General features: G+C 52.0%; 19 non-coding genes and 22 pseudogenes across 19 annotated transcripts; all 41 read right to left on the bottom strand.

Moving 5' to 3' along the window:
• Positions 1 to 338: 338 nt before the first annotated feature.
• LOC148924777 (5S ribosomal RNA) lies at positions 339 to 457 on the bottom strand. The gene has a single exon (XR_016131013.1). It is a non-coding gene; the product is annotated as a 5S ribosomal RNA (ribosomal RNA).
• Positions 458 to 850: 393 nt separating this feature from the next.
• On the bottom strand, positions 851 to 956 carry LOC148924776 (5S ribosomal RNA; annotated as a pseudogene).
• Positions 957 to 1351: 395 nt separating this feature from the next.
• LOC148924775 (5S ribosomal RNA) lies at positions 1352 to 1470 on the bottom strand. The gene has a single exon (XR_016131012.1). It is a non-coding gene; the product is annotated as a 5S ribosomal RNA (ribosomal RNA).
• A 394-nt stretch (positions 1471 to 1864) lies between these two features.
• On the bottom strand, positions 1865 to 1983 carry LOC148924774 (5S ribosomal RNA). Its single transcript, XR_016131645.1, has one exon. It is a non-coding gene; the product is annotated as a 5S ribosomal RNA (ribosomal RNA).
• Positions 1984 to 2875: 892 nt separating this feature from the next.
• LOC148924773 (5S ribosomal RNA) lies at positions 2876 to 2994 on the bottom strand. Its single transcript, XR_016131011.1, has one exon. It is a non-coding gene; the product is annotated as a 5S ribosomal RNA (ribosomal RNA).
• Positions 2995 to 3387: 393 nt separating this feature from the next.
• LOC148924772 (5S ribosomal RNA) lies at positions 3388 to 3493 on the bottom strand (annotated as a pseudogene).
• Positions 3494 to 4385: 892 nt separating this feature from the next.
• On the bottom strand, positions 4386 to 4491 carry LOC148924771 (5S ribosomal RNA; annotated as a pseudogene).
• Positions 4492 to 4885: 394 nt separating this feature from the next.
• LOC148924770 (5S ribosomal RNA) lies at positions 4886 to 5004 on the bottom strand. Its single transcript, XR_016131009.1, has one exon. It is a non-coding gene; the product is annotated as a 5S ribosomal RNA (ribosomal RNA).
• An 893-nt stretch (positions 5005 to 5897) lies between these two features.
• Positions 5898 to 6016, bottom strand: LOC148924769 (5S ribosomal RNA). Its single transcript, XR_016131008.1, has one exon. It is a non-coding gene; the product is annotated as a 5S ribosomal RNA (ribosomal RNA).
• Positions 6017 to 6409: 393 nt separating this feature from the next.
• LOC148924768 (5S ribosomal RNA) lies at positions 6410 to 6515 on the bottom strand (annotated as a pseudogene).
• A 394-nt stretch (positions 6516 to 6909) lies between these two features.
• LOC148924767 (5S ribosomal RNA) lies at positions 6910 to 7028 on the bottom strand. Its single transcript, XR_016131327.1, has one exon. It is a non-coding gene; the product is annotated as a 5S ribosomal RNA (ribosomal RNA).
• A 393-nt stretch (positions 7029 to 7421) lies between these two features.
• Positions 7422 to 7527, bottom strand: LOC148924766 (5S ribosomal RNA; annotated as a pseudogene).
• A 393-nt stretch (positions 7528 to 7920) lies between these two features.
• LOC148924765 (5S ribosomal RNA) lies at positions 7921 to 8026 on the bottom strand (annotated as a pseudogene).
• Positions 8027 to 8420: 394 nt separating this feature from the next.
• Positions 8421 to 8539, bottom strand: LOC148924764 (5S ribosomal RNA). The gene has a single exon (XR_016131007.1). It is a non-coding gene; the product is annotated as a 5S ribosomal RNA (ribosomal RNA).
• An 894-nt stretch (positions 8540 to 9433) lies between these two features.
• On the bottom strand, positions 9434 to 9552 carry LOC148924763 (5S ribosomal RNA). The gene has a single exon (XR_016131006.1). It is a non-coding gene; the product is annotated as a 5S ribosomal RNA (ribosomal RNA).
• Positions 9553 to 9945: 393 nt separating this feature from the next.
• Positions 9946 to 10051, bottom strand: LOC148924762 (5S ribosomal RNA; annotated as a pseudogene).
• A 394-nt stretch (positions 10052 to 10445) lies between these two features.
• LOC148924761 (5S ribosomal RNA) lies at positions 10446 to 10564 on the bottom strand. Its single transcript, XR_016131180.1, has one exon. It is a non-coding gene; the product is annotated as a 5S ribosomal RNA (ribosomal RNA).
• Positions 10565 to 10957: 393 nt separating this feature from the next.
• LOC148924760 (5S ribosomal RNA) lies at positions 10958 to 11063 on the bottom strand (annotated as a pseudogene).
• A 393-nt stretch (positions 11064 to 11456) lies between these two features.
• Positions 11457 to 11562, bottom strand: LOC148924759 (5S ribosomal RNA; annotated as a pseudogene).
• A 394-nt stretch (positions 11563 to 11956) lies between these two features.
• On the bottom strand, positions 11957 to 12075 carry LOC148924758 (5S ribosomal RNA). The gene has a single exon (XR_016131623.1). It is a non-coding gene; the product is annotated as a 5S ribosomal RNA (ribosomal RNA).
• Positions 12076 to 12468: 393 nt separating this feature from the next.
• On the bottom strand, positions 12469 to 12574 carry LOC148924757 (5S ribosomal RNA; annotated as a pseudogene).
• Positions 12575 to 12968: 394 nt separating this feature from the next.
• LOC148924756 (5S ribosomal RNA) lies at positions 12969 to 13087 on the bottom strand. Its single transcript, XR_016131622.1, has one exon. It is a non-coding gene; the product is annotated as a 5S ribosomal RNA (ribosomal RNA).
• Positions 13088 to 13480: 393 nt separating this feature from the next.
• Positions 13481 to 13586, bottom strand: LOC148924755 (5S ribosomal RNA; annotated as a pseudogene).
• A 394-nt stretch (positions 13587 to 13980) lies between these two features.
• Positions 13981 to 14099, bottom strand: LOC148924754 (5S ribosomal RNA). Its single transcript, XR_016131621.1, has one exon. It is a non-coding gene; the product is annotated as a 5S ribosomal RNA (ribosomal RNA).
• Positions 14100 to 14493: 394 nt separating this feature from the next.
• LOC148924753 (5S ribosomal RNA) lies at positions 14494 to 14599 on the bottom strand (annotated as a pseudogene).
• A 394-nt stretch (positions 14600 to 14993) lies between these two features.
• On the bottom strand, positions 14994 to 15112 carry LOC148924752 (5S ribosomal RNA). The gene has a single exon (XR_016131620.1). It is a non-coding gene; the product is annotated as a 5S ribosomal RNA (ribosomal RNA).
• Positions 15113 to 15505: 393 nt separating this feature from the next.
• Positions 15506 to 15611, bottom strand: LOC148924751 (5S ribosomal RNA; annotated as a pseudogene).
• A 394-nt stretch (positions 15612 to 16005) lies between these two features.
• On the bottom strand, positions 16006 to 16124 carry LOC148924750 (5S ribosomal RNA). The gene has a single exon (XR_016131618.1). It is a non-coding gene; the product is annotated as a 5S ribosomal RNA (ribosomal RNA).
• Positions 16125 to 16517: 393 nt separating this feature from the next.
• Positions 16518 to 16623, bottom strand: LOC148924749 (5S ribosomal RNA; annotated as a pseudogene).
• A 394-nt stretch (positions 16624 to 17017) lies between these two features.
• On the bottom strand, positions 17018 to 17136 carry LOC148924748 (5S ribosomal RNA). The gene has a single exon (XR_016131005.1). It is a non-coding gene; the product is annotated as a 5S ribosomal RNA (ribosomal RNA).
• A 393-nt stretch (positions 17137 to 17529) lies between these two features.
• LOC148924747 (5S ribosomal RNA) lies at positions 17530 to 17635 on the bottom strand (annotated as a pseudogene).
• A 394-nt stretch (positions 17636 to 18029) lies between these two features.
• LOC148924746 (5S ribosomal RNA) lies at positions 18030 to 18148 on the bottom strand. Its single transcript, XR_016131004.1, has one exon. It is a non-coding gene; the product is annotated as a 5S ribosomal RNA (ribosomal RNA).
• A 393-nt stretch (positions 18149 to 18541) lies between these two features.
• Positions 18542 to 18647, bottom strand: LOC148924745 (5S ribosomal RNA; annotated as a pseudogene).
• A 393-nt stretch (positions 18648 to 19040) lies between these two features.
• On the bottom strand, positions 19041 to 19146 carry LOC148924744 (5S ribosomal RNA; annotated as a pseudogene).
• A 394-nt stretch (positions 19147 to 19540) lies between these two features.
• Positions 19541 to 19659, bottom strand: LOC148924743 (5S ribosomal RNA). The gene has a single exon (XR_016131003.1). It is a non-coding gene; the product is annotated as a 5S ribosomal RNA (ribosomal RNA).
• Positions 19660 to 20052: 393 nt separating this feature from the next.
• On the bottom strand, positions 20053 to 20158 carry LOC148924742 (5S ribosomal RNA; annotated as a pseudogene).
• A 393-nt stretch (positions 20159 to 20551) lies between these two features.
• Positions 20552 to 20657, bottom strand: LOC148924741 (5S ribosomal RNA; annotated as a pseudogene).
• A 394-nt stretch (positions 20658 to 21051) lies between these two features.
• Positions 21052 to 21170, bottom strand: LOC148924740 (5S ribosomal RNA). Its single transcript, XR_016131002.1, has one exon. It is a non-coding gene; the product is annotated as a 5S ribosomal RNA (ribosomal RNA).
• A 393-nt stretch (positions 21171 to 21563) lies between these two features.
• Positions 21564 to 21669, bottom strand: LOC148924739 (5S ribosomal RNA; annotated as a pseudogene).
• Positions 21670 to 22063: 394 nt separating this feature from the next.
• LOC148924738 (5S ribosomal RNA) lies at positions 22064 to 22182 on the bottom strand (annotated as a pseudogene).
• Positions 22183 to 22575: 393 nt separating this feature from the next.
• Positions 22576 to 22681, bottom strand: LOC148924737 (5S ribosomal RNA; annotated as a pseudogene).
• Between the last annotated feature and the right edge of the window lie 73 nt (positions 22682 to 22754).

Below are 22754 nucleotides of genomic sequence, written 5' to 3'. Positions count from 1 at the left end.
ATCACCCACCCTCCAGACGGGTATAACTTTTGATCGGGAAGGAGTTACGGGACCCACAGCATATCACCGCGAAGCTCTCGCCGAGTCCCACGTGCTGAGCCACGGGTATAGCCCGTGGCTACTCCGGGAAGCAAAAAGAGGCCGTTTCGAGCAATTTCGGACACTTTTAGTTCGCAGCTACTGTTTTTCGGCACGTTTAAGATTGTGGGACCCGCTCGTCACCGGCTCGTGGAGATTGTCGTACTTTTTGTCCTCGTACTCGACAACAGCTAATCGAGTGTCGGACCACATCAAGACTAACTGAACGGAAAAAAAAAATGAACGCACTCGCAAAAAAAGGGGTGCAACACAAGGACTTCCCAGGGGGTCACCCATCCTAGTACTACTCTCGCCCAAGCACGCTTAACTTCGGAGTTCTGATGGGATCCGGTGCATTAGGGCTGGTATGATCGCACCCATCAATAGCCTCGCACTTTATTCTTTCATAGCGTACGCTCCCGTGCGCAGGTTCTGATCCCCCACCCTTCACACAGGCATAACTTTTGATCCGGAAGGAGTTACGGGACCCACAGCATATCACCGCGAAGCTCTCGCCGAGCCCCACGTTCTGAGCTACATGTACAGCCCGTGGCTACTCCGGGAAGCAAAAAGAGGCCGTTTCGAGCCATTTCGAACACTTTTAGTTCGCAGCTACTGTTTTTCGGCACGTTTAAGATTGTAGGACCCGCTCGTCACCGGCTCGTGGAGATTGTCGTACTTTTTGTCCTCGTACTCGACAACCACTAATCGAGTGTCGGACCATATCAAGACCAACTGAACGGAAAAAAAAATGAACGCACTCGCAAAAAAAGGGGTGCAACAGGGGGTCACCCATCCTAGTACTACTCTCGCCCAAGCACGCTTAACTTCGGAGCTCTGATGGGATCCGGTGCATTAGTGCTGGTATGATCGCACCCATCAATAGCCCCGCACTTTATTCTTTCATAGCGTACGCTCCCGTGCGCAGGTTCTGACCACCCACCCTCCAGACGGGTATAACTTTTGATCGGGAAGGAGTTACGGGACCCACAGCATATCACCGCGAAGCTCTCGCCGAGTCCCACGTGCTGAGCTTCGGGTATAAGTCCGTGGCTACTCCGGGAAGCAAAAAGAGGCCGTTTCGAGCAATTTCGGACACTTTTAGTTCGCAGCTACTGTTTTTCGGCACGTTTAAGATTGTGGGACCCGCTCGTCACCGGCTCGTGGAGATTGTCGTACTTTTTGTCCTCGTACTCGACAACAGCTAATCGAGTGTCGGACCACATCAAGACTAACTGAACGGAAAAAAAAAATGAACGCACTCGCAAAAAAAGGGGTGCAACACAAGGACTTCCCAGGGGGTCACCCATCCTAGTACTACTCTCGCCCAAGCACGCTTAACTTCGGAGTTCTGATGGGATCCGGTGCATTAGGGCTGGTATGATCGCACCCATCAATAGCCTCGCACTTTATTCTTTCATAGCGTACGCTCCCGTGCGCAGGTTCTGATCCCCCACCCTTCACACAGGCATAACTTTTGATCCGGAAGGAGTTACGGGACCCACAGCATATCACCGCGAAGCTCTCGCCGAGCCCCACGTTCTGAGCTACATGTACAGCCCGTGGCTACTCCGGGAAGCAAAAAGAGGCCGTTTCGAGCCATTTCGAACACTTTTAGTTCGCAGCTACTGTTTTTCGGCACGTTTAAGATTGTAGGACCCGCTCGTCACCGGCTCGTGGAGATTGTCGTACTTTTTGTCCTCGTACTCGACAACAGCTAATCGAGTGTCGGACCACATCAAGACTAACTGAACGGAAAAAAAAAATGAACGCACTCGCAAAAAAAGGGGTGCAACACAAGGACTTCCCAGGGGGTCACCCATCCTAGTCCTACTCTCGCCCAAGCACGCTTAACTTCGGAGTTCTGATGGGATCCGGTGCATTAGGGCTGGTATGATCGCACCCATCAATAGCCTCGCACTTTATTCTTTCATAGCGTACGCTCCCGTGCGCAGGTTCTGATCCCCCACCCTTCGCACAGGCATAACTTTTGATCCGGAAGGAGTTACGGGACCCACAGCATATCACCGCGAAGCTCTCACCGAGCCCCACGTTCTGAGCTACATGTACAGCCCGTGGCTACTCCGGGAAGCAAAAAGAGGCCGTTTCGAGCCATTTCGAACACTTTTAGTTCGCAGCTACTGTTTTTCGGCACGTTTAAGATTGTAGGACCCGCTCGTCACCGGCTCGTGGAGATTGTCGTACTTTTTGTCCTCGTACTCGACAACCACTAATCGAGTGTCGGACCATATCAAGACCAACTGAACGGAAAAAAAAATGAACGCACTCGCAAAAAAAGGGGTGCAACAGGGGGTCACCCATCCTAGTACTACTCTCGCCCAAGCACGCTTAACTTTGGAGCTTTGATGGGATCCGGTGCATTAGTGCTGGTATGATCGCACCCATCAATAGCCCCACACTTTATTCTTTCATAGCGTACGCTCCCGTGCGCAGGTTCTGATCACCCACCCTCCAGACGGGTATAACTTTTGATCGGGAAGGAGTTACGGGACCCACAGCATATCACCGCGAAGCTCTCGCCGAGTCCCACGTGCTGAGCTACGGGTATAGTCCGTTGCTACTCCGGGAAGCAAAAAGAGGCCGTTTCGAGCAATTTCGGACACTTTTAGTTCGCAGCTACTGTTTTTCGGCACGTTTAAGATTGTGGGACCCGCTCGTCACCGGCTCGTGGAGATTGTCGTACTTTTTCTCCTCGTACTCGACAACAGCTAATCGAGTGTCGGACCACATCAAGACTAACTGAACGAAAAAAAAAATGAACGCACTCGCAAAAAAAGGGGTGCAACACAAGGACTTCCCAGGGGGTCACCCATCCTAGTACTACTCTCGCCCAAGCACGCTTAACTTCGGAGTTCTGATGGGATCCGGTGCATTAGGGCTGGTATGATCGCACCCGTCAATAGCCTAGCACTTTATTCTTTCATAGCGTACGCTCCCGTGCGCAGGTTCTGATCCCCCACCCTTCACACAGGCATAACTTTTGATCCGGAAGGAGTTACGGGACCCACAGCATATCACCGCGAAGCTCTCGCCGAGCCCCACGTTCTGAGCTACATGAACAGCCCGTGGCTACTCCGGGAAGCAAAAAGAGGCCGTTTCGAGCCATTTCGAACACTTTTAGTTCGCAGCTACTGTTTTTCGGCACGTTTAAGATTGTAGGACCCGCTCGTCACCGGCTCGTGGAGATTGTCGTACTTTTTGTCCTCGTACTCGACAACCACTAATCGAGTGTCGGACCATATCAAGACCAACTGAACGGAAAAAAAAATGAACGCACTCGCATAAAAAGGGGTGCAACAGGGGGTCACCCATCCTAGTACTACTCTCGCCCAAGCACGCTTAACTTCGGAGCTCTGATGGGATCCGGTGCATTAGTGCTGGTATGATCGCACCCATCAATAGCCCCGCACTTTATTCTTTCATAGCGTACGCTCCCGTGCGCAGGTTCTGGTCACCCACCCTCCAGACGGGTATAACTTTTGATCGGGAAGGAGTTACGGGACCCACAGCATATCACCGCGAAGCTCTCGCCGAGTCCCACGTGCTGAGCTACGGGTATAGTCCGTGGCTACTCCGGGAAGCAAAAAGAGGCCGTTTCGAGCAATTTCGGACACTTTTAGTTCGCAGCTACTGTTTTTCGGCACGTTTAAGATTGTGGGACCCGCTCGTCACCGGCTCGTGGAGATTGTCGTACTTTTTGTCCTCGTACTCGACAACAGCTAATCGAGTGTCGGACCACATCAAGACTAACTGAACGGAAAAAAAAATGAACGCACTCGCAAAAAAAGGGGTGCAACAGGGGGTCACCCATCCTAGTACTACTCTCGCACAAGCACGCTTAACTTCGGAGCTCTGATGGGATCCGGTGCATTAGTGCTGGTACGATCGCACCCATCAATAGCCCCGCACTTTATTCTTTCATAGCGTACGCTCCCGTGCGCAGGTTCTGGTCACCCACCCTCCAGACGGGTATAACTTTTGATCGGGAAGGAGTTACGGGACCCACAGCATATCACCGCGAAGCTCTCGCCGAGTCCCACGTGCTGAGCTACGGGTATAGTCCGTGGCTACTCCGGGAAGCAAAAAGAGGCCGTTTCGAGCAATTTCGGACACTTTTAGTTCGCAACTACTGTTTTTCGGCACGTCTAAGATTATGGGACCCGCTCGTCACCGGCTCGTGCAGATTGTCGTACTTTTTGTCCTCGTACTCGACAACCACTAATCGAGTGTAGGACCATATCAAGACCAACTGAACGGAAAAAAAAATGAACGCACTCGCAAAAAAAGGGGTGCAACAGGGGGTCACCCATCCTAGTACTACTCTCGCCCAAGCACGCTTAACTTCGGAGCTCTGATGGGATCCGGTGCATTAGTGCTGGTATGATCGCACCCATCAATAGCCCCGCACTTTATTCTTTCATAGCGTACGCTCCCGTGCGCAGGTTCTGATCACCCACCCTCCAGACGGGTATAACTTTTGATCGGGAAGGAGTTACGGGACCCACAGCATATCACCGCGAAGCTCTCGCCGAGTCCCACGTGCTGAGCTACGGGTATAGCCCGTGGCTACTCCGGGAAGCAAAAAGAGGCCGTTTCGAGCAATTTCGGACACTTTTAGTTCGCAGCTACTGTTTTTCGGCACGTTTAAGATTGTGGGACCCGCTCGTCACCGGCTCGTGGAGATTGTCGTACTTTTTGTCCTCGTACTCGACAACAGCTAATCGAGTGTCGGACCACATCAAGACTAACTGAACGGAAAAAAAAAATGAACGCACTCGCAAAAAAAGGGGTGCAACACAAGGACTTCCCAGGGGGTCACCCATCCTAGTACTACTCTCGCCCAAGCACGCTTAACTTCGGAGTTCTGATGGGATCCGGTGCATTAGGGCTGGTATGATCGCACCCATCAATAGCCTCGCACTTTATTCTTTCATAGCGTACGCTCCCGTGCGCAGGTTCTGATCCCCCACCCTTCGCACAGGCATAACTTTTGATCCGGAAGGAGTTACGGGACCCACAGCATATCACCGCGAAGCTCTCACCGAGCCCCACGTTCTGAGCTACATGTACAGCCCGTGGCTACTCCGGGAAGCAAAAAGAGGCCGTTTCGAGCCATTTCGAACACTTTTAGTTCGCAGCTACTGTTTTTCGGCACGTTTAAGATTGTAGGACCCGCTCGTCACCGGCTCGTGGAGATTGTCGTACTTTTTGTCCTCGTACTCGACAACCACTAATCGAGTGTCGGACCATATCAAGACCAACTGAACGGAAAAAAAAATGAACGCACTCGCAAAAAAAGGGGTGCAACAGGGGGTCACCCATCCTAGTACTACTCTCGCCCAAGCACGCTTAACTTCGGAGCTTTGATGGGATCCGGTGCATTAGTGCTGGTATGATCGCACCCATCAATAGCCCCACACTTTATTCTTTCATAGCGTACGCTCCCGTGCGCAGGTTCTGATCACCCACCCTCCAGACGGGTATAACTTTTAATCGGGAAGGAGTTACGGGACCCACAGCATATCACCGCGAAGCTCTCGCCGAGTCCCACGTGCTGAGCTACGGGTATAGTCCGTTGCTACTCCGGGAAGCAAAAAGAGGCCGTTTCGAGCAATTTCGGACACTTTTAGTTCGCAGCTACTGTTTTTCGGCACGTTTAAGATTGTGGGACCCGCTCGTCACCGGCTCGTGGAGATTGTCGTACTTTTTCTCCTCGTACTCGACAACAGCTAATCGAGTGTCGGACCACATCAAGACTAACTGAACGGAAAAAAAAAATGAACGCACTCGCAAAAAAAGGGGTGCAACACAAGGACTTCCCAGGGGGTCACCCATCCTAGTACTACTCTCGCCCAAGCACGCTTAACTTCGGAGTTCTGATGGGATCCGGTGCATTAGGGCTGGTATGATCGCACCCATCAATAGCCTCGCACTTTATTCTTTCATAGCGTACGCTCCCGTGCGCAGGTTCTGATCCCCCACCCTTCACACAGGCATAACTTTTGATCCGGAAGGAGTTACGGGACCCACAGCATATCACCGCGAAGCTCTCGCCGAGCCCCACGTTCTGAGCTACATGTACAGCCCGTGGCTACTCCGGGAAGCAAAAAGAGGCCGTTTCGAGCCATTTCGAACACTTTTAGTTCGCAGCTACTGTTTTTCGGCACGTTTAAGATTGTAGGACCCGCTCGTCACCGGCTCGTGGAGATTGTCGTACTTTTTGTCCTCGTACTCGACAACCACTAATCGAGTGTCGGACCATATCAAGACCAACTGAACGGAAAAAAAAATGAACGCACTCGCAAAAAAAGGGGTGCAACAGGGGGTCACCCATCCTAGTACTACTCTCGCCCAAGCACGCTTAACTTCGGAGCTCTGATGGGATCCGGTGCATTAGTGCTGGTATGATCGCACCCATCAATAGCCCCGCACTTTATTCTTTCATAGCGTACGCTCCCGTGCGCAGGTTCTGACCACCCACCCTCCAGACGGGTATAACTTTTGATCGGGAAGGAGTTACGGGACCCACAGCATATCACCGCGAAGCTCTCGCCGAGTCCCACGTGCTGAGCTACGGGTATAGCCCGTGGCTACTCCGGGAAGCAAAAAGAGGCCGTTTCGAGCAATTTCGGACACTTTTAGTTCGCAGCTACTGTTTTTCGGCACGTTTAAGATTGTGGGACCCGCTCGTCACCGGCTCGTGGAGATTGTCGTACTTTTTGTCCTCGTACTCGACAACAGCTAATCGAGTGTCGGACCACATCAAGAATAACTGAACGGAAAAAAAAAATGAACGCACTCGCAAAAAAAGGGGTGCAACACAAGGACTTCCCAGGGGGTCACCCATCCTAGTACTACTCTCGCCCAAGCACGGTTAACTTCGGAGTTCTGATGGGATCCGGTGCATTAGGGCTGGTATGATCGCACCCATCAATAGCCTCGCACTTTATTCTTTCATAGCGTACGCTCCCGTTCGCAGGTTCTGATCCCCCACCCTTCACACAGGCATAACTTTTGATCCGGAAGGAGTTACGGGACCCACAGCATATCACCGCGAAGCTCTCGCCGAGCCCCACGTTCTGAGCTACATGAACAGCCCGTGGCTACTCCGGGAAGCAAAAAGAGGCCGTTTCGAGCCATTTCGAACACTTTTAGTTCGCAGCTACTGTTTTTTGGCACGTTTAAGATTGTAGGACCCGCTCGTCACCGGCTCGTGGAGATTGTCGTACTTTTTGTCCTCGTACTCGACAACCACTAATCGAGTGTCGGACCATATCAAGACCAACTGAACGGAAAAAAAAATGAACGCACTCGCAAAAAAAGGGGTGCAACAGGGGGTCACCCATCCTAGTACTACTCTCGCCCAAGCACGCTTAACTTCGGAGCTCTGATGGGATCCGGTGCATTAGTGCTGGTACGATCGCACCCATCAATAGCCCCGCACTTTATTCTTTCATAGCGTACGCTCCCGTGCGCAGGTTCTGGTCACCCACCCTCCAGACGGGTATAACTTTTGATCGGGAAGGAGTTACGGGACCCACAGCATATCACCGCGAAGCTCTCGCCGAGTCCCACGTGCTGAGCTACGGGTATAGTCCGTGGCTACTCCGGGAAGCAAAAAGAGGCCGTTTCGAGCAATTTCGGACACTTTTAGTTCGCAACTACTGTTTTTCGGCACGTCTAAGATTGTGGGACCCGCTCGTCACCGGCTCGTGCAGATTGTCGTACTTTTTGTCCTCGTACTCGACAACCACTAATCGAGTGCAGGACCATATCAAGACCAACCGAACGGAAAAAAAAATGAACGCACTCGCAAAAAAAGGGGTGCAACAGGGGGTCACCCATCCTAGTACTACTCTCGCCCAAGCACGCTTAACTTCGGAGCTCTGATGGGATCCGGTGCATTAGTGCTGGTATGATCGCACCCATCAATAGCCCCGCACTTTATTCTTTCATAGCGTACGCTCCCGTGCGCAGGTTCTGATCACCCACCCTCCAGACGGGTATAACTTTTGATCGGGAAGGAGTTACGGGACCCACAGCATATCACCGCGAAGCTCTCGCCGAGTCCCACGTGCTGAGCTACGGGTATAGCCCGTGGCTACTCCGGGAAGCAAAAAGAGGCCGTTTCGAGCAATTTCGGACACTTTTAGTTCGCAGCTACTGTTTTTCGGCACGTTTAAGATTGTGGGACCTGCTCGTCACCGGCTCGTGGAGATTGTCGTACTTTTTGTCCTCGTACTCGACAACAGCTAATCGAGTGTCGGACCACATCAAGACTAACTGAACGGAAAAAAAAAATGAACGCACTCGCAAAAAAAGGGGTGCAACACAAGGACTTCCCAGGGGGTCACCCATCCTAGTACTACTCTCGCCCAAGCACGCTTAACTTCGGAGTTCTGATGGGATCCGGTGCATTAGGGCTGGTATGATCGCACCCATCAATAGCCTCGCACTTTATTCTTTCATAGCGTACGCTCCCGTGCGCAGGTTCTGATCCCCCACCCTTCGCACAGGCATAACTTTTGATCCGGAAGGAGTTACGGGACCCACAGCATATCACCGCGAAGCTCTCACCGAGCCCCACGTTCTGAGCTACATGTACAGCCCGTGGCTACTCCGGGAAGCAAAAAGAGGCCGTTTCGAGCCATTTCGAACACTTTTAGTTCGCAGCTACTGTTTTTCGGCACGTTTAAGATTGTAGGACCCGCTCGTCACCGGCTCGTGGAGATTGTCGTACTTTTTTGTCCTCGTACTCGACAACCACTAATCGAGTGTCGGACCATATCAAGACCAACTGAACGGAAAAAAAAATGAACGCACTCGCAAAAAAAGGGGTGCAACAGGGGGTCACCCATCCTAGTACTACTCTCGCCCAAGCACGCTTAACTTCGGAGCTTTGATGGGATCCGGTGCATTAGTGCTGGTATGATCGCACCCATCAATAGCCCCACACTTTATTCTTTCATAGCGTACGCTCCCGTGCGCAGGTTCTGATCACCCACCCTCCAGACGGGTATAACTTTTGATCGGGAAGGAGTTACGGGACCCACAGCATATCACCGCGAAGCTCTCGCCGAGTCCCACGTGCTGAGCTACGGGTATAGTCCGTTGCTACTCCGGGAAGCAAAAAGAGGCCGTTTCGAGCAATTTCGGACACTTTTAGTTCGCAGCTACTGTTTTTCGGCACGTTTAAGATTGTGGGACCCGCTCGTCACCGGCTCGTGGAGATTGTCGTACTTTTTCTCCTCGTACTCGACAACAGCTAATCGAGTGTCGGACCACATCAAGACTAACTGAACGGAAAAAAAAAATGAACGCACTCGCAAAAAAAGGGGTGCAACACAAGGACTTCCCAGGGGGTCACCCATCCTAGTACTACTCTCGCCCAAGCACGCTTAACTTCGGAGTTCTGATGGGATCCGGTGCATTAGGGCTGGTATGATCGCACCCATCAATAGCCTCGCACTTTATTCTTTCATAGCGTACGCTCCCGTGCGCAGGTTCTGATCCCCCACCCTTCACACAGGCATAACTTTTGATCCGGAAGGAGTTACGGGACCCACAGCATATCACCGCGAAGCTCTCGCCGAGCCCCACGTTCTGAGCTACATGTACAGCCCGTGGCTACTCCGGGAAGCAAAAAGAGGCCGTTTCGAGCCATTTCGAACACTTTTAGTTCGCAGCTACTGTTTTTCGGCACGTTTAAGATTGTAGGACCCGCTCGTCACCGGCTCGTGGAGATTGTCGTACTTTTTGTCCTCGTACTCGACAACCACTAATCGAGTGTCGCACCATATCAAGACCAACTGAACGGAAAAAAAAATGAACGCACTCGCAAAAAAAGGGGTGCAACAGGGGGTCACCCATCCTAGTACTACTCTCGCCCAAGCACGCTTAACTTCGGAGCTCTGATGGGATCCGGTGCATTAGTGCTGGTATGATCGCACCCATCAATAGCCCCGCACTTTATTCTTTCATAGCGTACGCTCCCGTGCGCAGGTTCTGATCACCCACCCTCCAGACGGGTATAACTTTTGATCGGGAAGGAGTTACGGGACCCACAGCATATAACCGCGAAGCTCTCGCCGAGTCCCACGTGCTGAGCTACGGGTATAGCCCGTGGCTACTCCGGGAAGCAAAAAGAGGCCGTTTCGAGCAATTTCGGACACTTTTAGTTCGCAGCTACTGTTTTTCGGCACGTTTAAGATTGTGGGACCCGCTCGTCACCGGCTCGTGGAGATTGTCGTACTTTTTGTCCTCGTACTCGACAACAGCTAATCGAGTGTCGGACCACATCAAGACTAACTGAACGGAAAAAAAAAATGAACGCACTCGCAAAAAAAGAGGTGCAACACAAGGACTTCCCAGGGGGTCACCCATCCTAGTACTACTCTCGCCCAAGCACGCTTAACTTCGGAGTTCTGATGGGATCCGGTGCATTAGGGCTGGTATGATCGCACCCATCAATAGCCTCGCACTTTATTCTTTCATAGCGTACGCTCCCGTGCGCAGGTTCTGATCCCCCACCCTTCACACAGGCATAACTTTTGATCCGGAAGGAGTTACGGGACCCACAGCATATCACCGCGAAGCTCTCGCCGAGCCCCACGTTCTGAGCTACATGAACAGCCCGTGGCTACTCCGGGAAGCAAAAAGAGGCCGTTTCGAGCCATTTCGAACACTTTTAGTTCGCAGCTACTGTTTTTTGGCACGTTTAAGATTGTAGGACCCGCTCGTCACCGGCTCGTGGAGATTGTCGTACTTTTTGTCCTCGTACTCGACAACCACTAATCGAGTGTCGGACCATATCAAGACCAACTGAACGGAAAAAAAAATGAACGCACTCGCAAAAAAAGGGGTGCAACAGGGGGTCACCCATCCTAGTACTACTCTCGCCCAAGCACGCTTAACTTCGGAGCTCTGATGGGATCCGGTGCATTAGTGCTGGTACGATCGCACCCATCAATAGCCCCGCACTTTATTCTTTCATAGCGTACGCTCCCGTGCGCAGGTTCTGGTCACCCACCCTCCAGACGGGTATAACTTTTGATCGGGAAGGAGTTACGGGACCCACAGCATATCACCGCGAAGCTCTCGCCGAGTCCCACGTGCTGAGCTACGGGTATAGTCCGTGGCTACTCCGGGAAGCAAAAAGAGGCCGTTTCGAGCAATTTCGGACACTTTTAGTTCGCAACTACTGTTTTTCGGCACGTCTAAGATTGTGGGACCCGCTCGTCACCGGCTCGTGCAGATTGTCGTACTTTTTGTCCTCGTACTCGACAACCACTAATCGAGTGCAGGACCATATCAAGACCAACTGAACGGAAAAAAAAATGAACGCACTCGCAAAAAAAGGGGTGCAACAGGGGGTCACCCATCCTAGTACTACTCTCGCCCAAGCACGCTTAACTTCGGAGCTCTGATGGGATCCGGTGCATTAGTGCTGGTATGATCGCACCCATCAATAGCCCCACACTTTATTCTTTCATAGCGTACGCTCCCGTGCGCAGGTTCTGATCACCCACCCTCCAGACGGGTATAACTTTTGATCGGGAAGGAGTTACGGGACCCACAGCATATCACCGCGAAGCTCTCGCCGAGTCCCACGTGCTGAGCTACGGGTATAGTCCGTTGCTACTCCGGGAAGCAAAAAGAGGCCGTTTCGAGCAATTTCGGACACTTTTAGTTCGCAGCTACTGTTTTTCGGCACGTTTAAGATTGTGGGACCCGCTCGTCACCGGCTCGTGGAGATTGTCGTACTTTTTCTCCTCGTACTCGACAACAGCTAATCGAGTGTCGGACCACATCAAGACTAACTGAACGGAAAAAAAAAATGAACGCACTCGCAAAAAAAGGGGTGCAACACAAGGACTTCCCAGGGGGTCACCCATCCTAGTACTACTCTCGCCCAAGCACGCTTAACTCTGGAGTTCTGATGGGATCCGGTGCATTAGGGCTGGTATGATCGCACCCGTCAATAGCCTCGCACTTTATTCTTTCATAGCGTACGCTCCCGTGCGCAGGTTCTGATCCCCCACCCTTCACATAGGCATAACTTTTGATCCGGAAGGAGTTACGGGACCCACAGCATATCACCGCGAAGCTCTCGCCGAGCCCCACGTTCTGAGCTACATGTACAGCCCGTGGCTACTCCGGGAAGCAAAAAGAGGCCGTTTCGAGCCATTTCGAACACTTTTAGTTCGCAGCTACTGTTTTTCGGCACGTTTAAGATTGTAGGACCCGCTGGTCACCGGCTCGTGCAGATTGTCGTACTTTTTGTCCTCGTACTCGACAACCACTAATCGAGTGCAGGACCATATCAAGACCAACTGAACGGAAAAAAAAATGAACGCACTCGCAAAAAAAGGGGTGCAACAGGGGGTCACCCATCCTAGTACTACTCTCGCCCAAGCACGCTTAACTTCGGAGCTCTGATGGGATCCGGTGCATTAGTGCTGGTATGATCGCACCCATCAATAGCCCCACACTTTATTCTTTCATAGCGTACGCTCCCGTGCGCAGGTTCTGATCACCCACCCTCCAGACGGGTATAACTTTTGATCGGGATGGAGTTACGGGACCCACAGCATATCACCGCGAAGCTCTCGCCGAGTCCCACGTGCTGAGCTACGGGTATAGTCCGTTGCTACTCCGGGAAGCAAAAAGAGGCCGTTTCGAGCAATTTCGGACACTTTTAGTTCGCAGCTACTGTTTTTCGGCACGTTTAAGATTGTGGGACCCGCTCGTCACCGGCTCGTGGAGATTGTCGTACTTTTTCTCCTCGTACTCGACAACAGCTAATCGAGTGTCGGACCACATCAAGACTAACTGAACGGAAAAAAAAAATGAACGCACTCGCAAAAAAAGGGGTGCAACACAAGGACTTCCCAGGGGGTCACCCATCCTAGTACTACTCTCGCCCAAGCACGCTTAACTCTGGAGTTCTGATGGGATCCGGTGCATTAGGGCTGGTATGATCGCACCCGTCAATAGCCTCGCACTTTATTCTTTCATAGCGTACGCTCCCGTGCGCAGGTTCTGATCCCCCACCCTTCACATAGGCATAACTTTTGATCCGGAAGGAGTTACGGGACCCACAGCATATCACCGCGAAGCTCTCGCCGAGCCCCACGTTCTGAGCTACATGTACAGCCCGTGGCTACTCCGGGAAGCAAAAAGAGGCCGTTTCGAGCCATTTCGAACACTTTTAGTTCGCAGCTACTGTTTTTCGGCACGTTTAAGATTGTAGGACCCGCTGGTCACCGGCTCGTGCAGATTGTCGTACTTTTTGTCCTCGTACTCGACAACCACTAATCGAGTGCAGGACCATATCAAGACCAACTGAACGGAAAAAAAAATGAACGCACTCGCAAAAAAAGGGGTGCAACAGGGGGTCACCCATCCTAGTACTACTCTCGCCCAAGCACGCTTAACTTCGGAGCTCTGATGGGATCCGGTGCATTAGTGCTGGTATGATCGCACCCATCAATAGCCCCACACTTTATTCTTTCATAGCGTACGCTCCCGTGCGCAGGTTCTGATCACCCACCCTCCAGACGGGTATAACTTTTGATCGGGAAGGAGTTACGGGACCCACAGCATATCACCGCGAAGCTCTCGCCGAGTCCCACGTGCTGAGCTACGGGTATAGTCCGTTGCTACTCCGGGAAGCAAAAAGAGGCCGTTTCGAGCAATTTCGGACACTTTTAGTTCGCAGCTACTGTTTTTCGGCACGTTTAAGATTGTGGGACCCGCTCGTCACCGGCTCGTGGAGATTGTCGTACTTTTTCTCCTCGTACTCGACAACAGCTAATCGAGTGTCGGACCACATCAAGACTAACTGAACGGAAAAAAAAAATGAACGCACTCGCAAAAAAAGGGGTGCAACACAAGGACTTCCCAGGGGGTCACCCATCCTAGTACTACTCTCGCCCAAGCACGCTTAACTCTGGAGTTCTGATGGGATCCGGTGCATTAGGGCTGGTATGATCGCACCCGTCAATAGCCTCGCACTTTATTCTTTCATAGCGTACGCTCCCGTGCGCAGGTTCTGATCCCCCACCCTTCACATAGGCATAACTTTTGATCCGGAAGGAGTTACGGGACCCACAGCATATCACCGCGAAGCTCTCGCCGAGCCCCACGTTCTGAGCTACATGTACAGCCCGTGGCTACTCCGGGAAGCAAAAAGAGGCCGTTTCGAGCCATTTCGAACACTTTTAGTTCGCAGCTACTGTTTTTCGGCACGTTTAAGATTGTAGGACCCGCTGGTCACCGGCTCGTGCAGATTGTCGTACTTTTTGTCCTCGTAGTCGACAACCACTAATCGAGTGCAGGACCATATCAAGACCAACTGAACGGAAAAAAAAAATGAACGCACTCGCAAAAAAAGGGGTGCAACAGGGGGTCACCCATCCTAGTACTACTCTCGCCCAAGCACGCTTAACTTCGGAGCTCTGATGGGATCCGGTGCATTAGTGCTGGTATGATCGCACCCATCAATAGCCCCACACTTTATTCTTTCATAGCGTACGCTCCCGTGCGCAGGTTCTGATCACCCACCCTCCAGACGGGTATAACTTTTGATCGGGAAGGAGTTACGGGACCCACAGCATATCACCGCGAAGCTCTCGCCGAGTCCCACGTGCTGAGCTACGGGTATAGTCCGTTGCTACTCCGGGAAGCAAAAAGAGGCCGTTTCGAGCAATTTCGGACACTTTTAGTTCGCAGCTACTGTTTTTCGGCACGTTTAAGATTGTGGGACCCGCTCGTCACCGGCTCGTGGAGATTGTCGTACTTTTTCTCCTCGTACTCGACAACAGCTAATCGAGTGTCGGACCACATCAAGACTAACTGAACGGAAAAAAAAAATGAACGCACTCGCAAAAAAAGGGGTGCAACACAAGGACTTCCCAGGGGGTCACCCATCCTAGTACTACTCTCGCCCAAGCACGCTTAACTCTGGAGTTCTGATGGGATCCGGTGCATTAGGGCTGGTATGATCGCACCCGTCAATAGCCTCGCACTTTATTCTTTCATAGCGTACGCTCCCGTGCGCAGGTTCTGATCCCCCACCCTTCACATAGGCATAACTTTTGATCCGGAAGGAGTTACGGGACCCACAGCATATCACCGCGAAGCTCTCGCCGAGCCCCACGTTCTGAGCTACATGTACTGCCCGTGGCTACTCCGGGAAGCAAAAAGAGGCCGTTTCGAGCCATTTCGAACACTTTTAGTTCGCAGCTACTGTTTTTCGGCACGTTTAAGATTGTAGGACCCGCTGGTCACCGGCTCGTGCAGATTGTCGTACTTTTTGTCCTCGTACTCGACAACCACTAATCGAGTGCAGGACCATATCAAGACCAACTGAACGGAAAAAAAAATGAACGCACTCGCAAAAAAAGGGGTGCAACAGGGGGTCACCCATCCTAGTACTACTCTCGCCCAAGCACGCTTAACTTCGGAGCTCTGATGGGATCCGGTGCATTAGTGCTGGTATGATCGCACCCATCAATAGCCCCACACTTTATTCTTTCATAGCGTACGCTCCCGTGCGCAGGTTCTGATCACCCACCCTCCAGACGGGTATAACTTTTGATCGGGATGGAGTTACGGGACCCACAGCATATCACCGCGAAGCTCTCGCCGAGTCCCACGTGCTGAGCTACGGGTATAGTCCGTTGCTACTCCGGGAAGCAAAAAGAGGCCGTTTCGAGCAATTTCGGACACTTTTAGTTCGCAGCTACTGTTTTTCGGCACGTTTAAGATTGTGGGACCCGCTCGTCACCGGCTCGTGGAGATTGTCGTACTTTTTCTCCTCGTACTCGACAACAGCTAATCGAGTGTCGGACCACATCAAGACTAACTGAACGGAAAAAAAAAATGAACGCACTCGCAAAAAAAGGGGTGCAACACAAGGACTTCCCAGGGGGTCACCCATCCTAGTACTACTCTCGCCCAAGCACGCTTAACTCTGGAGTTCTGATGGGATCCGGTGCATTAGGGCTGGTATGATCGCACCCGTCAATAGCCTCGCACTTTATTCTTTCATAGCGTACGCTCCCGTGCGCAGGTTCTGATCCCCCACCCTTCACACAGGCATAACTTTTGATCCGGAAGGAGTTACGGGACCCACAGCATATCACCGCGAAGCTCTCGCCGAGCCCCACGTTCTGAGCTACATGTACAGCCCGTGGCTACTCCGGGAAGCAAAAAGAGGCCGTTTCGAGCCATTTCGAACACTTTTAGTTCGCAGCTACTGTTTTTCGGCACGTTTAAGATTGTAGGACCCGCTGGTCACCGGCTCGTGCAGATTGTCGTACTTTTTGTCCTCGTACTCGACAACCACTAATCGAGTGCAGGACCATATCAAGACCAACTGAACGGAAAAAAAAATGAACGCACTCGCAAAAAAAGGGGTGCAACAGGGGGTCACCCATCCTAGTACTACTCTCGCCCAAGCACGCTTAACTTTGGAGCTCTGATGGGATCCGGTGCATTAGTGCTGGTATGATCGCACCCATCAATAGCCCCACACTTTATTCTTTCATAGCGTACGCTCCCGTGCGCAGGTTCTGATCACCCACCCTCCAGACGGGTATAACTTTTGATCGGGAAGGAGTTACGGGACCCACAGCATATCACCGCGAAGCTCTCGCCGAGTCCCACGTGCTGAGCTACGGGTATAGTCCGTTGCTACTCCGGGAAGCAAAAAGAGGCCGTTTCGAGCAATTTCGGACACTTTTAGTTCGCAGCTACTGTTTTTCGGCACGTTTAAGATTGTGGGACCCGCTCGTCACCGGCTCGTGGAGATTGTCGTACTTTTTCTCCTCGTACTCGACAACAGCTAATCGAGTGTCGGACCACATCAAGACTAACTGAACGGAAAAAAAAAATGAACGCACTCGCAAAAAAAGGGGTGCAACACAAGGACTTCCCAGGGGGTCACCCATCCTAGTACTACTCTCGCCCAAGCACGCTTAACTTCGGAGTTCTGATGGGATCCGGTGCATTAGGGCTGGTATGATCGCACCCATCAATAGCCTCGCACTTTATTCTTTCATAGCGTACGCTCCCGTGCGCAGGTTCTGATCCCCCACCCTTCACACAGGCATAACTTTTGATCCGGAAGGAGTTACGGGACCCACAGCATATCACCGCGAAGCTCTCGCCGAGCCCCACGTTCTGAGCTACATGTTCAGCCCGTGGCTACTCCGGGAAGCAAAAAGAGGCCGTTTCGAGCCATTTCGAACACTTTTAGTTCGCAGCTACTGTTTTTCGGCACGTTTAAGATTGTAGGACCCGCTCGTCACCGGCTCGTGGAGATTGTCGTACTTTTTGTCCTCGTACTCGACAACCACTAATCGAGTGTCGGACCATATCAAGACCAACTGAACGGAAAAAAAAATGAACGCACTCGCAAAAAAAGGGGTGCAACAGGGGGTCACCCATCCTAGTACTACTCTCGCCCAAGCACGCTTAACTTCGGAGCTCTGATGGGATCCGGTGCATTAGTGCTGGTATGATCGCACCCATCAATAGCCCCGCACTTTATTCTTTCATAGCGTACGCTCCCGTGCGCAGGTTCTGATCACCCACCCTCCAGACGGGTATAACTTTTGATCGGGAAGGAGTTACGGGACCCACAGCATATCACCGCGAAGCTCTCGCCGAGTCCCACGTGCTGAGCTACGGGTATAGCCCGTGGCTACTCCGGGAAGCAAAAAGAGGCCGTTTCGAGCAATTTCGGACACTTTTAGTTCGCAGCTACTGATTTTCGGCACGTTTAAGATTGTGGGACCCGCTCGTCACCCGCTCGTGGAGATTGTCGTACTTTTTGTCCTCGTACTCGACAACAGCTAATCGAGTGTCGGACCACATCAAGACTAACTGAACGGAAAAAAAAAATGAACGCACTCGCAAAAAAAGGGGTGCAACACAAGGACTTCCCAGGGGGTCACCCATCCTAGTACTACTCTCGCCCAAGCACGCTTAACTTCGGAGTTCTGATGGGATCCGGTGCATTAGGGCTGGTATGATCGCACCCATCAATAGCCTCGCACTTTATTCTTTCATAGCGTACGCTCCCGTGCGCAGGTTCTGATCCCCCACCCTTCACACAGGCATAACTTTTGATCCGGAAGGAGTTACGGGACCCACAGCATATCACCGCGAAGCTCTCGCCGAGCCCCACGTTCTGAGCTACATGAACAGCCCGTGGCTACTCCGGGAAGCAAAAAGAGGCCGTTTCGAGCCATTTCGAACACTTTTAGTTCGCAGCTACTGTTTTTTGGCACGTTTAAGATTGTAGGACCCGCTCGTCACCGGCTCGTGGAGATTGTCGTACTTTTTGTCCTCGTACTCGACAACCACTAATCGAGTGTCGGACCATATCAAGACCAACTGAACGGAAAAAAAAATGAATGCACTCGCAAAAAAAGGGGTGCAACAGGGGGTCACCCATCCTAGTACTACTCTCGCCCAAGCACGCTTAACTTCGGAGCTCTGATGGGATCCGGTGCATTAGTGCTGGTACGATCGCACCCATCAATAGCCCCGCACTTTATTCTTTCATAGCGTACGCTCCCGTGCGCAGGTTCTGGTCACCCACCCTCCAGACGGGTATAACTTTTGATCGGGAAGGAGTTACGGGACCCACAGCATATCACCGCGAAGCTCTCGCCGAGTCCCACGTGCTGAGCTACGGGTATAGTCCGTGGCTACTCCGGGAAGCAAAAAGAGGCCGTTTCGAGCAATTTCGGACACTTTTAGTTCGCAACTACTGTTTTTCGGCACGTCTAAGATTGTGGGACCCGCTCGTCACCGGCTCGTGCAGATTGTCGTACTTTTTGTCCTCGTACTCGACAACCACTAATCGAGTGTAGGACCATATCAAGACCAACTGAACGGAAAAAAAAATGAACGCACTCGCAAAAAAAGGGGTGCAACAGGGGGTCACCCATCCTAGTACTACTCTCGCCCAAGCACCCTTAACTTCGGAGCTCTGATGGGATCCGGTGCATTAGTGCTGGTATGATCGCACCCATCAATAGCCCCGCACTTTATTCTTTCATAGCGTACGCTCCCGTGCGCAGGTTCTGATCACCCACCCTCCAGACGGGTATAACTTTTGATCGGAAAGGAGTTACGGGACCCACAGCATATCACCGCGAAGCTCTCGCCGAGTCCCACGTGCTGAGCTACGGGTATAGCCCGTGGCTACTCCGGGAAGCAAAAAGAGGCCGTTTCGAGCAATTTCGGACACTTTTAGTTCGCAGCTACTGTTTTTCGGCACGTTTAAGATTGTGGGACCCGCTCGTCACCGGCTCGTGGAGATTGTCGTACTTTTTGTCCTCGTACTCGACAACAGCTAATCGAGTGTCGGACCACATCAAGACTAACTGAACGGAAAAAAAAAATGAACGCACTCGCAAAAAAAGGGGTGCAACACAAGGACTTCCCAGGGGGTCACCCATCCTAGTACTACTCTCGCCCAAGCACGCTTAACTTCGGAGTTCTGATGGGATCCGGTGCATTAGGGCTGGTATGATCGCACCCATCAATAGCCTCGCACTTTATTCTTTCATAGCGTACGCTCCCGTGCGCAGGTTCTGATCCCCCACCCTTCGCACAGGCATAACTTTTGATTCGGAAGGAGTTACGGGACCCACAGCATATCACCGCGAAGCTCTCACCGAGCCCCACGTTCTGAGCTACATGTACAGCCCGTGGCTACTCCGGGAAGCAAAAAGAGGCCGTTTCGAGCCATTTCGAACACTTTTAGTTCGCAGCTACTGTTTTTCGGCACGTTTAAGATTGTAGGACCCGCTCGTCACCGGCTCGTGGAGATTGTCGTACTTTTTGTCCTCGTACTCGACAACCACTAATCGAGTGTCGGACCATATCAAGACCAACTGAACGGAAAAAAAAATGAACGCACTCGCAAAAAAAGGGGTGCAACAGGGGGTCACCCATCCTAGTACTACTCTCGCCCAAGCACGCTTAACTTCGGAGCTCTGATGGGATCCGGTGCATTAGTGCTGGTACGATCGCACCCATCAATAGCCCCGCACTTTATTCTTTCATAGCGTACGCTCCCGTGCGCAGGTTCTGGTCACCCACCCTCCAGACGGGTATAACTTTTGATCGGGAAGGAGTTACGGGACCCACAGCATATCACCGCGAAGCTCTCGCCGAGTCCCACGTGCTGAGCTACGGGTATAGTCCGTGGCTACTCCGGGAAGCAAAAAGAGGCCGTTTCGAGCAATTTCGGACACTTTTAGTTCGCAACTACTGTTTTTCGGCACGTCTAAGATTGTGGGACCCGCTCGTCACCGGCTCGTGCAGATTGTCGTACTTTTTGTCCTCGTACTCGACAACCACTAATCGAGTGTAGGACCATATCAAGACCAACTGAACGGAAAAAAAAATGAACGCACTCGCAAAAAAAGGGGTGCAACAGGGGGTCACCCATCCTAGTACTACTCTCGCCCAAGCACCCTTAACTTCGGAGCTCTGATGGGATCCGGTGCATTAGTGCTGGTATGATCGCACCCATCAATAGCCCCGCACTTTATTCTTTCATAGCGTACGCTCCCGTGCGCAGGTTCTGATCACCCACCCTCCAGACGGGTATAACTTTTGATCGGGAAGGAGTTACGGGACCCACAGCATATCACCGCGAAGCTCTCGCCGAGTCCCACGTGCTGAGCTACGGGTATAGCCCGTGGCTACTCCGGGAAGCAAAAAGAGGCCGTTTCGAGCAATTTCGGACACTTTTAGTTCGCAGCTACTGTTTTTCGGCACGTTTAAGATTGTGGGACCCGCTCGTCACCGGCTCGTGGAGATTGTCGTACTTTTTGTCCTCGTACTCGACAACAGCTAATCGAGTGTCGGACCACATCAAGACTAACTGAACGGAAAAAAAAAATGAACGCACTCGCAAAAAAAGGGGTGCAACACAAGGACTTCCCAGGGGGTCACCCATCCTAGTACTACTCTCGCCCAAGCACGCTTAACTTCGGAGTTCTGATGGGATCCGGTGCATTAGGGCTGGTATGATCGCACCCATCAATAGCCTCGCACTTTATTCTTTCATAGCGTACGCTCCCGTGCGCAGGTTCTGATCCCCCACCCTTCGCACAGGCATAACTTTTGATCCGGAAGGAGTTACGGGACCCACAGCATATCACCGCGAAGCTCTCACCGAGCCCCACGTTCTGAGCTACATGTACAGCCCGTGGCTACTCCGGGAAGCAAAAAGAGGCCGTTTCGAGCCATTTCGAACACTTTTAGTTCGCAGCTACTGTTTTTCGGCACGTTTAAGATTGTAGGACCCGCTCGTCACCGGCTCGTGGAGATTGTCGTACTTTTTGTCCTCGTACTCGACAACCACTAATCGAGTGTCGGACCATATCAAGACCAACTGAACGGAAAAAAAAATGAACGCACTCGCAAAAAAAGGGGTGCAACAGGGGGTCACCCATCCTAGTACTACTCTCGCCCAAGCACGCTTAACTTCGGAGCTCTGATGGGATCCGGTGCATTAGTGCTGGTATGATCGCACCCATCAATAGCCCCACACTTTATTCTTTCATAGCGTACGCTCCCGTGCGCAGGTTCTGATCACCCACCCTCCAGACGGGTATAACTTTTGATCGGGAAGGAGTTACGGGACCCACAGCATATCACCGCGAAGCTCTCGCCGAGTCCCACGTGCTGAGCTACGGGTATAGTCCGTTGCTACTCCGGGAAGCAAAAAGAGGCCGTTTCGAGCAATTTCGGACACTTTTAGTTCGCAGCTACTGTTTTTCGGCACGTTTAAGATTGTGGGACCCGCTCGTCACCGGCTCGTGGAGATTGTCGTACTTTTTCTCCTCGTACTCGACAACAGCTAATCGAGTGTCGGACCACATCAAGACTAACTGAACGGAAAAAAAAAATGAACGCACTCGCAAAAAAAGGGGTGCAACACAAGGACTTCCAAGGGGGTCACCCATCCTAGTACTACTCTCGCCCAAGCACGCTTAACTCTGGAGTTCTGATGGGATCCGGTGCATTAGGGCTGGTATGATCGCACCCGTCAATAGCCTCGCACTTTATTCTTTCATAGCGTACGCTCCCGTGCGCAGGTTCTGATCCCCCACCCTTCACATAGGCATAACTTTTGATCCGGAAGGAGTTACGGGACCCACAGCATATCACCGCGAAGCTCTCGCCGAGCCCCACGTTCTGAGCTACATGTACAGCCCGTGGCTACTCCGGGAAGCAAAAAGAGGCCGTTTCGAGCCATTTCGAACACTTTTAGTTCGCAGCTACTGTTTTTCGGCACGTTTAAGATTGTAGGACCCGCTGGTCACCGGCTCGTGCAGATTGTCGTACTTTTTGTCCTCGTACTCGACAACCACTAATCGAGTGCAGGACCATATCAAGACCAACTGAACGGAAAAAAAAATGAACGCACTCGCAAAAAAAGGGGTGCAACAGGGGGTCACCTATCCTAGTACTACTCTCGCCCAAGCACGCTTAACTTCGGAGCTCTGATGGGATCCGGTGCATTAGTGCTGGTATGATCGCACCCATCAATAGCCCCACACTTTATTCTTTCATAGCGTACGCTCCCGTGCGCAGGTTCTGATCACCCACCCTCCAGA

The sequence above is a fragment of the Salvia hispanica genome, chromosome 5 (assembly GCF_029641045.1).
Source record: "Salvia hispanica isolate PSC_SH4W2 chromosome 5, Shi_PSC_v1, whole genome shotgun sequence".
NCBI lineage: Eukaryota > Viridiplantae > Streptophyta > Magnoliopsida > Lamiales > Lamiaceae > Salvia > Salvia hispanica.
This window is presented reverse-complemented; position numbering and strand designations above follow the sequence as displayed.